At 47.4% G+C, this 13,267-nt stretch overlaps 2 non-coding genes across 2 annotated transcripts; one reads left to right on the top strand and one right to left on the bottom strand.

The window, feature by feature from the left end:
- Positions 1 to 940: 940 nt before the first annotated feature.
- On the bottom strand, positions 941 to 1,012 carry trnaw-cca (transfer RNA tryptophan (anticodon CCA)). The gene has a single exon. It is a non-coding gene; the product is annotated as a tRNA-Trp (tRNA).
- Positions 1,013 to 7,254: 6,242 nt separating this feature from the next.
- Positions 7,255 to 7,327, top strand: trnav-uac (transfer RNA valine (anticodon UAC)). Its single transcript has one exon. It is a non-coding gene; the product is annotated as a tRNA-Val (tRNA).
- The last annotated feature ends 5,940 nt before the right edge of the window (positions 7,328 to 13,267 follow it).

The raw sequence follows: 13,267 nt of genomic DNA, 5'->3' as shown, positions 1-13,267 counted from the left end.
CAGCTGCCGACCTGATGCCGAATGGGCATCGATTGTACATAAAAAGGCCTCGATGTGTGTTGATGGTGGTGAGTAGCTGAGACTCTTCGGACAGTTCTTGCGTCATATACGCAGATGTATCATCTAGTTTCGAAAAAAGTTTTCCTCCAGCCAACGTGGCAAATAGGTCCTCTGCTCTGGGCAGCGGGTATTGGTCCTGCAGGGAGACTCTGTTTATGGTAGACTTGTAATCCCCACAGATTTGTACGGATCCATCAGGCTTCATGACGGGGATGATGGGACTTGACCAGTCGCTAAATTCCACGGATGAGATAATGCCTTCCCGCAGGTCCAGTTCGTGTTCAATCTTTTCCCTCATCACATAAGGCACAGCTCTAGCCTTGTGATGGACCGGTCTGGCATCCTGTGTGATGTAGATTTTAACTTTAGCCCCTTTGAAGGTACCCACACCTGGCTGAAAGAGATGTTCAAAATGACTTAGAACTGTAGAGTGGTGTGAGATACATGACAGTAAGGTGAACGTGTGAACGGCCACACTGCGGAAACATCTCCACCTTCAGCACCAGGTCAGACGGAGATGCTGAGCGAGCAGGTGAACTGCAGGATCCCACTTTTTAGGAGCTGATCGTTGTGCCAAGCAAATGAGTTTTGCTCAATGACTAAAAATAAAAGGTGCTAGAAGTGGGATTCAAACCCACACTTTCAGAGCAGATTGAACACAACAGCTTAGACCGCTCGGCTGTCCTGACTATCCAGTGCTGTATATGGCCACCTGCAGGTTGATTTTGAACTTTTGTGTCTTGTCACAAGAAATAAATGAGGGCAACAGGTGTTTCTCTGCCTGACACCGGGGAAACAGTGAGACAGACCTTGGAGCAAGGGTCTGGTTCTTGCCAAACAGCAAATAAAATATTAATTCCGGGATTACCCAAAAGAGCAGTGACCTTGACGTGATTTGAACACACAACCTTCTGATCTGGAGTCAGACGCGCTACCGTTGCGCCACAAGGTCTACACAGGGAGTGTGAGATGTTCGTCTATATGAAGATTTCGCAATACAAGGAGCTTTAAAATCCCTGCCCATTCCCACCAGGTATCAGAAGAAGCGCTCACCTGCCAGTCACCGTATGTTTTTGTTTAACTTTTGTGTTGTTTTCACGGGAAAGCATCATTAATTAACCCGTCATCTTCTTTTGTACAATGAAAGAAATGCTGACTGAGGGACAGTCGATACTTCAATCATTTGTTCTGTGCTTTGCATGTTAACTGTTCAACCATATCCCATTTTACACACTGTGATTTAGGAGTCTGGTTCAAAATCCTCATCGCTGGCGACACCAGGAATCTGGTGCAACTTTTGTCAAATTTAACAGCACCGGTTATTCCGACACGCCAAAGTTCCCCAGTGGATCCATTTTCTCTCGCTAAAAGTTATCTATTTATTGGTGAAATAAAGAGCAATTAAGGAATAAGGGATTCCTTTTGCTAGGACAATAAAGAGCAAATAAAAACAGCAAATGCTGGAAATCTCAGCAGGTCAGTTAGCATTTGCCAGGAGACAAGACTCGCCTCCGATTGTTCCCCTATAGGAAATTTCAACACAATGTTCTCGCCCGGCCTCGAACCGGTGACCTTGCATATGTAAAGCAAACGTGATAACCACGACACTAGGGAAACCTCTGGCACATGGACCTCAACAAACGGGAGCTGACCAGTGAGCTCCCTCTGTGCTGATCACCACTGATTTTTAATGTGGAAGCAAGTCATCCTCGACTCCGGGATTACCTAAGAAGAGAGGAGGATCAGGAATGTGTTGGCTCACCTGAAACAACTTCTGTCCCACACTGGAAGTTCTCAATCCTTCTCCTCCGCTGCCCTTTACAGAAATGTCACGTGTTCACTTCCACATCCTCACAGTGGGGCCACAGAGGCTCCTACCGTCTCCCCGCGGTCAGCGAACTCGCCCAGTTTGTAAAATTAAACCCGGGACATGTGTCCGGCAAAGGGCAGGAGAAGCAGGAGAGTGTGCAAGCTCATTCTGTAACAGATAGTAGTGGGGTTATTAACGGCGATTACAGCAATCATTAATCCTCTCACACACCTCAATTATGTTTCTGCGATGAACTGATTGAGAATGGAAAGGGTTAATGCTCGGGATCTTAACCACTCAACCAGGGAACAGCTTCGATAATTTGTATAAATATAAAAATATATATTTATATATGAACCTGTATGTCAACGGCAAGCTGTCTAGACCTCATGGCACAACGGTCGTGAATCTAACTTTGAGCGAGAGAAATTGTTGCACAGTGACACCCATTTCATCTTTTATTCCCTTTTAAACACTAGAAACTGAGACAGGGGGAATAAATAGAGAAATAAAAGCACAGGGATACAGACAAGAGGAAGAGAGAAGGGGAAATACTGTCCCCACCCAGAACTAATGCAGAAACCCCTCTGCTGCACTCGGGGTGGCCACCCAGAGCCTGGATACACTAACGTCTCAACAGCTCATTGACTGTCGGAGTGGGATCGTGCGGCGCTTCAGAAGACAGGTCGAAAAAGCAAAGTCACTGATTCGGTCTCACGTGCTTCTCTAATCAAGAGCAGCCACACACAAAAACTTGCTTTTATAATGGCTATACATTACCGTTATGATTGTCAAGCAGTTGGTTCATTGATCTAAAGGTGTGACTTTAGATGAGTCGAATTTAAATGAAATTTGTGAGAAGTCCTGGGTTCCAATCCTGGACGAGTCCATTATTTTGCCGGCGAGTTTTGAAATTGCATAGAAATTTTGCAAAGGAAGACTTGCATTTCTGCAGTGCCTTTCAGGAACTCATGACGCCCCAAAGCGCTTTACAGCCGTTGAGTTATGTTTGAAGTGTTGTAGTATGGGGAAAGATGTGCCCAAATCACCCCACACGAACCTCAACTCTTTACAAAGGAGTTTGGTGCAAATAATCAGATGCCTCAGGGACTTGGACTTTCTTTGATAGAGTTCTGCTTGTACCTGCATTAAAGCTTGAAACAGCAACTGGGCTTCCATCTCACGGGAGCAGCGTGTAGCGGTTAGCGAGTAGGTGACGAGGTTTGGGGTTGATGTGCGTCACTTTCAATCTTTGAAATTTCACCAAGCAACGAAATGGTGAATCCAACTGTCCCTGCAAGCATTTAGTTCCCGTTTAATCACAGGAATATCCGCAGTCAGGAGCTGAAAAGGAATTCAAACCTAATAAGGCTTCGGGACAATCAGAATACTTTGTCACAGACAAGGCACCAGAAGGCTGGAAGGTAGATCACACCGGTTGCGGGAGAGCTGGTTGGCAGTGACATGGAAGTGTCTGCAGTGTGCGGGATCAGACTGCTTCCACACATCCACAATGAATGTCCCACCCTTTATTTGGGAAAAGTGCAACTGAGAGTGGACAAGTTCCAACTGATCGGAGCAATCTGAAGCTTTAACTGACGGACGCCCTGGTTTGGGGTTTCTTGCAGTATGCACTTGTGTCAGTCTCTGTGGCGCAATGGGTTAGGGTGTTCGGTGTTAACCAAAAAGTTGGTGGTTTAAGCCCTCTCAGGGACTTCAACTGTTTTCCCCGAGGATACTGTGCCGCACAGTTCCAGCTTGTCATTGTGTGCTTTGGTGTCACGAATATATTCTGCAAACATTGCCAGCTGTGCTGTTATCCAGTGAGTTCCCACTCCAATACTTTTATGAGCATTCAGTTGAACTGTCGAGTTTGAGTGTATACAGAACTGAACATAGATATCAGAAAATTTAACAAGGCTGTGGGACATTGTGTTTTGTTAATATTGAAACATTAATAGGAATAAATCCATTTTTTCTAATATTTAATTAAACGGGTTTTCAAAATGTTTCCGCCCAGTTTCGAACCAAAGATCATTCGCGGGTGAAGAAAATGTGACAACCACTACACTACGGAAACACTGCAATTGAAGTGATGTTAGGAACATAACCAGAGCTTTCACCTACACAGCTGGCCTACACTTCAGGAGCTGGTTTTATGAGAATAGAAAGACGGTGCTATATTTAGGAAGTCTGTGAGTGTGGCAGGAATTGATCTCGTGTTTCCCAGACATTACACATAGCAACAGGAGATGACCATTTAGCAGCAAGTGGTTCGGATCTGGAATGCACGGCTTGAAAGGGTGGTGGAGGCAGACTCAATCTTATCTTTCAAACGGGAGCTGGATAAGTGTCTGAAGGAAAAACAATTGCAGGGCTATGGGGAAAGAGCGGGGGAGTGGGACTCGCTGAGAGTCGGCACTGGCTCGACGGGCCGAATGGCCTTCCGTGCTGTAACCATTCCATGATTCTATAAGTTAGCGGCACATTTCATAGTGTGGGTGGAAGCAGAACATTGCAAAGGGACATGGATTGAGTCGGCAAAACTAGAGGCATCTGATTCAGGAGATTCTGGTGAAGCGGAAATTCGGGAGTTTAATGACTTGGAAACGAACATTTTTGTTTTGTGCAGCTTCGGTCAGAGAAATGTTTGTGAAAGGAATTTTTTGCAGAAAGGGATGCAGCATTTCATCTTCTGTCTTAACACTTCTTTCTGGGTGTCGGGTGTCATTTCCTTTCGATGTTATTCTTTCAGAATGTATATTTTCTTTGGTGTTTCACAATAACCAGACCCTTGCTCTAAAGTCAGTCTCACTGTTTCCCCAGTCTCCTGTTGATGTTACCAGCAATGAACATTTTGAACCAGACCCCGAAAGCAGTGTGTAAAATGGTTTATGGTTTAAGAGTTAACTTGCAGAGCAGAGATAAATTATCCAATTATGGAATCTCCTTCAGTTAGAATTTCTTTATTTGTGCAAAAGAAGATCATCGGTTAATTAACGATGTATTCCCGTGAAAGCAACATAAAATGTCGTTAAAAAGTAATCAACAAACTTGGTGTTCGAACCCGAGAATCTGATATTAAAAATCTCACGCTGTATCAACTGAGCTCGCTGTGCTTCTGCTAAAGCAAACGTTTTTGTCACTGATTGCAGCCAGGCGCCTGTTGGCTCCGCCCCAGATGTTTAAACTTGATGTCGAAGAACTGCCAGGATCTTCTTGAATGGTGGACCAGGCTCGAGGGGCCGAATGGCCTACTCCAGCTCCTAATCCTTACATGTTTCTGATCATATGACCTTTCACAGGAGAACAATCTCGCCCTGAGCATGCATGAGGAGAAAGCTCCAGAAAATATTCCCACCCGGTGAGCTTTCGCGTGTGAGGCGAACGTGTTAACCGCGACACTGCGGAAACATCGCCACTTTCAGCACCCGGTCAGACAGAAATGTTAAGCGAGCAGGTGAACTGCTGAATCCCACTTTTAAGGAGCTGGTCGTGGTGCCAAGCAAATGAGTTTTGCTTAATGACTAAAAATAAGAAAAGGGATTTGAAACCGCGCTTTAAGAGCAGACTGCAAACTGAACGCAGCACCTTCGACGGCTCGGCCATCCAGACTGTAAGTTCATTTAAATTTTGAACTTTTGTGTCTTGTGACATGAAGTAAATGAAGGCATCTGGCATATCTGTGCCTGACACCAGGGAAACAAACATTGGAGCAAGTGTCAGGTTATTGCCAAACAGCAAAGAAGTTTGCAACTTTTGAAGAACAATGATCCCAACATGATTTGAATACACAGCTTTCTGATCGGGAGTCAGACACACTACCGTTGCACCACGAGGTCTACAGTGCAAATTGTCCATGTTTGGAAACATGAAGGTTCCTGAAACACAGTTTCATTTACCCTGCATTGGTGCAATGAAAGGGCTTTAAAATCCCCGGCCACTCCCAGCGTGGGTCAGACAGCATCAGAAGCAGTGCCCACCTGTCACTCACCCTCTCACGCCCGCTTTCATCACCTGCTGCCCGCGGACTGCAGCAAATCCAGTTCATCATCATCACAGGCAGTCCCTCGAAGAGAGGATGACTTGCTTCCTCGCCAAAATAGGATGAGTTCACAGGTGTTTCAATATTCCAGGCCCTGAAATGTACGTTGAAGGGTGGAAGATGCCTGTGCGTGGATTTTTTTACCGTGTGCTGGCCGTTGCACCCCAGCCATCACACGGGCTTGACAGAGCGAAGTATTCGTCCAGTGGCAAGGGTTAAACAAGACGACTGGAGACCAGCTCTGCTGCACGGACCCAGTGTGCACACATATCACAGTGTGGTCTGGTCTGTGCTGCCCCTGGGCCCCTGGCCCTGAACTCATGCCTCCCCTGGGCCCCGATCACATCCCTCCACAGTCACTCGCCGCTCCTTCGTCCCGATCTCGCCGCTCCTGCTGTATCTGCCCACGCTCCAATCACTGACCTGGACCTGGATACATCACACTTCGCTGCCGCCACCCTCCTGCACCAGCTCGCGCTGCTCCCTGGAGCAGTCTCCCGGGACCTCCAAGCTGCTCCCAGGGCCGCTCGCCTTTCCTTTTATGGCCCCGACCTGCCGCTCGTGTTCTCCCGTTAGTGTATCCAGGCTGCGGGTGGCCACCCCGAGCGAAGCAGAGGGGTTTCTGCATTAGTTCTGGGTGGGGACAGTATCTTTCCCCTTCTCTCTTCCTCTTGTCTATATTCCTGTGCTTTATTTCTCTATTTATTCCCCCTGTCTCAGTTTCTAGCGTTTAAAAGGGAACAAAAGATGAAATGGGTTTCATTGTGGAACAATTTACTTCACTCAAAGTTAGATGCACTGCTGTTCGCCATGAGGTCAAGGTAGCTAGCCGTTGATATTCAGGTTCTTATATAAATATATATATATATATCAACATCTATCATAACTGTTCCCTGGTGGTCGAGGGGTTAAGATCTGCCGCACTGACGTGGTAACGATACTCGATCAATTCATCGCATAAAAATAATTCAGGTCTGTGAGACGATTAATAATTGCTGTAAGCACCATGAATACCAATACTTTCTGTGATAGACCGAGCTTACAGACCACCTGGCTTCTCCTGCCCTTTGCCGGGCACGTGTTCCGGGTTAAATTCTACAAACTGGGTGAGTTCACTGATCGCGGGGAGACGGTAGGAGCCTCTGTGGCCCCACTGTGAGGATGTGGAAGTGAACACGGTGGCTGGGTGATCCGTGACATTTCTGTAAAGGGCAGTGGAGGAGAAGGATTGAGAACTTGCAGTGTGGGACAGAAGTTGTTTCAGGTGAGCCTCCTCATTCCCGATCAGCAGAGGGAGCTCACTGGTCAACTCCACTCTGTTGGGGCTGTTGTACCAGTGGTTTCTGTAGTGTAGTGGTTATCATGTTTGCTTTACACGCAAAAGGTCCCTGGTTCGATCCCAGGCAGAAACATTTTGTTTAAACTTGCCAAATGGGAACAATCGGAGGCGAGTTGAGCCTCCTGGCAAATGCTGCCTGATTTGCTGAGATTTGCAGAATTTGCTGTTTTTATTTGCTATTTATTCTCCTGGCAAAAGGTCTCCCTTAATCCTGAATTGCTCTTTATTTAACCAATAAATAGATAACTTTGAGTGAGAGAAAACGGATCCTCCGGGGACCTTTCGCGTGTGAGGCCAACGTGATATCCGCCACACTGCAGCCCATCAAAGGGCGAGAAACCACTGAATATAAAGGATGAGCTCACAAATATCAGGGGCAGTGCAGTCTGGTCAACGTCAAACCCTCCTTTCTTATTCAGCAGAGGCATGAACGGGAGTCAGACGCCACAAAGTTTAATTAAAGACACAAATACAAGTAACACTTCTAAATCTTTTCACTGTAAAATTCTTTTACTTTATTTGAAATCCTGCTGCATTGAATCTGAAAATGAGCACCATAGGATTTTATCTTCACTACTGATTCTATTTTCTGTGCACGGTCGGAATAACCGGTGCTGTTAAATTTGACAAAAGTTGCCCCAGATTCCTGGTGTCATCAGCAATGAAGATTTTGAACCAGACTCCTAAAATACAGTGAGTAAAATGGGTCAACATGCATAAGAACATAAGAAGATAAGAAATAGGAGCAGTAGTCAACCATACGCCCCTCGAGCCTGCTCCGACATTTAATACGATCATGGCCGATGCAATCATGGACTCAGGTCCACTTCCCTGCCCACTCCCCAAAGCACAGGACAAATGATTGAAGTATCGACTCTCCCTCAGTTAGCATTTCTTTCATTGAGCAAAAGAAGGTGAGGGGTTAATTAATGATGCTTTCCCGTGAAAACAATACAAAAGTTTAAGAAAAAAACATACGGTGACTGGCAGGTGAGCGCTGCTTCTGACACCTGGTGGGAATGGGCGGGGATTTTAAAGCCTCTTGTATTGTGAAACCTTCATATCGCCGAACATCTCAGACTTCATGTGTGGACCTTGTCAGGCAATGGTAGCATGCCTGACTCCAACTTGAAAGGTTGTGTGTTCTAATCATGTTGGGGTTGCAATTATTTTCAACATTGTTCTTCCAGAAAATATTTCCTTTGCTGTTTGGCAATAACCAGACCCTTGCTCCAAGATCTGTCTCACTGTTTCCCCGGTGTCAGGCCTGCTGCCCTCATTTTTTTCATGTGTCAGGACACAAAAGTTCAAAATCAATCTGCAGGTGGCCACATCTAGCATTGAATACTCAGGGTGGCGGAGTGGTTTAAGGTGCTGTGTTCAGATCGCAGTCTCCTCTGGAGATGCATGTTCGACTTTGACATTTCTTATTTTTAATCATTTAGTGAAACTCTTTGTTTGACACCACGACCAACTCCTTAAAAGTGGGATTCTGCAGTCCACCTGCTCGCTTCACATTTCTGTCTGACATGGTGCTGAATGTGGAGATGTTTCCGCAGTGTCGCGCTTAACACGTTCACCTCACAAGCGAAAGCTCCCTGTCCGAGAATATTTTCTGGAGCTTTTTCCTCATATATGCTCAGGGGCGCGTTCTGTCCTGAACACTCAAGCTAAAGTGCTGAGTTCATTGCCCATGTTGTTAGCAGCCTGCCAGTGAATCTGTTTAAGATGTTCAAACAGATTCCTAACAAAGCTGTCCCGGCTCGCTTCCCGGAGACACCGTGGTCACCAGTGCCCCAGTTTCAGTGGATCAGCCCCGGGAGGTTGGCCATCCGTTAGAGAATACCCAAGATCAGGGATCAGTCTACGGACAGGGATCCCCAGCCGGCAGCCTTCGGCGGTGAGGGACTCACAGGAGAGGTCGTGGTGGACCAGCCACGAACTGAGAGTCCCCAGCCTACAGACCCCGGCTGTGCAGAACCCTCAGTTAACGAAATGAACTCAGCAGCCACACCTAAAGGGGAAGTGTGTTGTTGCCCCAGAGGGGCCATTCCCCCGATAATGTGGGACTCAGGCACACCTCCAGTCAGAACACTCTGGGTCCTGCGGTACAGACCGCCTTACCGCCGGCCACACAGGCAAACCAGAGGCTGAATAAGGGAAGGAGAAGAACAGGGATTAACTTGGCCAGTCGGAGACGGGTGACAGATGTATATAATAGCACGATATGAGTTGAAGAATGTTTCAGAGTTCTAGTTTTAAATTAAGATTTTAGAAATTTCAGGTCACCACAACCTCACGAGTAATCCATGGGTAAAGAAGTAGTGAGAGGAATAAGATCGGTTATGAAGGAGTTGTGGCCGGCAGTGTAAGGGGTGGTTTTCAGGGAGTCAGCTTTCCCTTCTGACCTTATATGAGTGGTTCCGAATCGCTCCCTGACCCTTGGTTCTCGACACTGGAATTATGAAGGGACTGTGACAGACTTGGACAGACAATCGGTTTCATGGTAGGAAGCAGGTATGGCTTTATTGTGTTTAAAAAGAATTAAAAGACACATCTTTAATAACACACACAGACCAATACACACTGAGGGGTACAACACATTGAATAAATTGTCAAATTACAGCCTGTGGGGAAAAGAATACAGCTTAAACTCGAAATGGAGTAAAGAGGAGAATTACACAAGTTATCCCAGCCTCCCACCTCCCAATTCCCCCAACTAACTAAGTTATAGCTCTGAGGGTTCAGGGGCTACGCTCACCAATCCCTTTAGACAGTTGCCGGTGATTCGCGGTTTCGGGGTTCGCTGCACTTGGCCTTCTCGGCGAGCCATACCCCGGACAGAGGAGAGGACTTCGGACTGCGAAGTCTTCGGTTGAGGTGTGTCCGTTGATGCGCTAAGTTGCGTTTTGGATGTATGGGGTAAGTACCCACTTTCTTTGGTTAGGAATAGTTTTAGTTAGTCCCTTTTGGTAATTTCTCCCCCGTTGGGTAGTTCAGAAGTAGATTGTCGAGTGATTGTCAATTTGGTTGCTGACAACCTTCCGTTTCGTGGGCCTCGTGCTCAGTCAGTTCTTGATGAATTCTGGTAGTTTCCTTCACTGTTCCATTTCTTCACTGTCGAGGAAGCAGGCTGCTTGTGTCTGTGTCTGTCTTCCAGTCTGTGTCCTTGTTCGAGTCAGTGCGAGTTCCAGTCTGTGTTCTATTAGTCTTTCCTTGTAAAACTGGGGGATAGATATATCCCAAAAAAAAGGCTCCGTTATCTCCCATCAAATCTCTTGGGCTCTGTTTAAACTGTTCTGTCCATTGATTTTCAAATGTCTCCTTTGTCAGCAGTAACTCGATTAGGGTGAGAGAATGTGCTATCACTGGTTTTGCATTGTTTTAGGATTGTCCAGTTTCCTGACCATGATTTCCATTGTGCTTGATTGGGTAATTTGATTATCTCTTATGGGGTGAATAGTTCCCCCCAGACAGTCTGGGATCCTTAATACACGAATTTGCTTCACAGAGGTTAGCCCCACCTTCTGTACTCGGTAACTCTTTTTCGCAGCCAAAATGTTGTAGAATCTTAAAATTGATCTGCTCCTTCCCATAGATGTTTAGGGGATCTATAATTTAGGTCCATTTTGAATTCCCTTTCCTATGAGTCCAAACACTGGGGGGGGGGGGGGCGGCGGTCTCTATGAATGCACCCCCTTTTATATCCTGCAGGTGTCGTCTGCCCCTTTAAACTCATTTTAAAAGCCCAGAAAGGGATTCGTCTCCTCTGCAGGGGAAAGGTACCAGGAATCTTTGCGAGATATTGGTAAATTCTACATTCCCCCCTGTGATACCATGTCATTTATGGTATCATCTTACAGGTGAGCAAAGTTCCTGGCTCCGAAGAGAGACCTTCCCCATAAATTAACTAAACTAATACCCAAAATATGCATTACACTTATGCAACATCACCACAGATATACACTTTTCCCTTTACAGGTACAAACTTTTTATGTTTACACCCTCCCAGCTTGGAGGGGGTTCAATCACTACAATTGCATTTCAGCACAGTTGCATTTCATTTCAATTACATTATATTCACCAGCATGTAGGCAACGTACAACCACATTACAGAAGGAAGAACATAGATTAAAATGATAAAACATCAATTGGTCTCCTGAGGTTTGTCCATCACCCGGCAATGTCTGGATCCTGCACTTGAGAACTGCTCTCAGGCTGGCTGACACACAAGACAAACTCAAATCAATCACCTAAACATTACTGCAACATTTCCCTCAATTCTAAACTAAACCTTAAAATGTAAGGTGCAGTCAGCTGCTTAGATTAAAAATTAGAGCTATGTGCAGTCGCCACTTGTCTCCGGGTGGCCTGGTTAATCCCTGTCAGGCCTATGCCTTGTGCGGCCTGATAGCCGCCTGGATGCTTGGGTTTTCCCGCAGCCGGTGAGCTGGAGGGCCTTGTCTCTGGGGCCGCTCGTTGCTACTGCTTCTGTGAGACCCTCACCGCTGGAGGCGGCTGGCTGTGGGTCCCTACTCTGAGTGGCCTCTGAACTTCTGAACTTCGGCCTTTCCTGTCGGGCTGCCCTTCTCCTAGGGTAGAATCGCTGAGGCTCAGATGCCGGTGACCACGGTATCTTTGGCCGTGGTGTACGGAGGGTCCTTCTCAGGGCTTGGGTTACTGGGGGTGCGTCCGAATCCCAAACGATGGGTGAGATAGCCCCTGCAGTACTGCAATTCACCGTCCCTATAGGCACGGTTTCTCAGCCTGCCACATTCCCTGTGGGCTCTCCACCGTCGGGGGCGGCCAATGAAGGGTCCCTGTCCTGAGGACGGTTCACCCCTCCCGGCTACCCTCTGTGCTTGGCTGACCCTGGGTTGTACAGCTTGCACTGGTTGATGTGGAACAACTTAGTACAGCGGGGCAGCTTTCTGGCATCGACCATCGTGCTTGCCTTGTTGACAATGCTGTATGGCCCCATATATAAGGCTTCACAAACCCCGACCCGAGCATGGTTCCTCACCATGACCTGGCCTCCTATCTGCCATTCGTGGTGTTTGCTGGGCTCTAGCAGCAATCGGTTACTCTGATGCTGTCTGCCCATGTTACTAGCAGCCTGCCAGTGAATCTGTTTGAAGTGTTCAAACAGGTTCCTGACAAACCGGTCCCAGTTCACCTCTCTGAGCTGACCTTCTGTGAGCACCGGGTCCAGAACATGGGTGGGGGTCCGCATGATCCGGCCAGTCATGAGCTCGCATTGGGAATACCCCGTGCTCTTTGACTGGCTAGCTCGGATCCCCATTAGGACTTACGGTAAGACCTCTACCCACTTTTGGGGTGAGTCTCCCGTCTCCTTCCGCAGCCTTTCTTTAATGGTCCGTTTTAAACACTCCACAATACCCGTTGACTGTGGATTTTGGGCAACGTGCCATTTCCCATCAATGCCGAGCACCTTAAGGGTTGCCTGCATTACCTGCCCGGTGAAATATCTCCCCTCGTCCGACTCCACATACTGTGGGAGTCCGCACCGGGAGAACACTTCCCTCACTAGAATCTTAGCTGTCCCTAGTGCGGTGGCAGTTTGGCAGGGGAAGGCTTCAACCCATTTTGAGAACACGTCCGCCAGGACTAGGCAGTATTTGTAGCCTCCCTGGGCGGTGGGTAGGGGCCCGATGTCGTCAATTTGGATTAACTGCCATGGTCCCCCTACCCGCCTGACATGTCCTAGGGACACCTTCCTTTTCTGGGGGTCAGGGTTGTTCGCAGCACACACCAGGCAGTTCACACAGAACTCGCGGACGTCCTCCCTGAGTCCCGGCCAAGTGGTCTCAGGCCCGGGGTGTCCCGCTCCTGGACCCTCATGGGCCAGTTTTAGGAATTCCCTCTGGTGCTGCTGCACACGACCCATTGTCCCTCTTCAAACAGCATGACTTCCTTAACGGTAATGGCTGCTGTGCCGTACGGACCTTCTACTCTCTCTCCTCTAGCTAGCACTGGGTCCTGTGCCTGAACT

This window comes from Pristiophorus japonicus, unplaced genomic scaffold (assembly GCF_044704955.1).
Source record: "Pristiophorus japonicus isolate sPriJap1 unplaced genomic scaffold, sPriJap1.hap1 HAP1_SCAFFOLD_112, whole genome shotgun sequence".
In the NCBI taxonomy this organism is placed as follows: domain Eukaryota; kingdom Metazoa; phylum Chordata; class Chondrichthyes; family Pristiophoridae; genus Pristiophorus; species Pristiophorus japonicus.
Note: the sequence above shows the minus strand (reverse complement) of the source record. Positions and strands in the feature narration are given on the sequence as shown.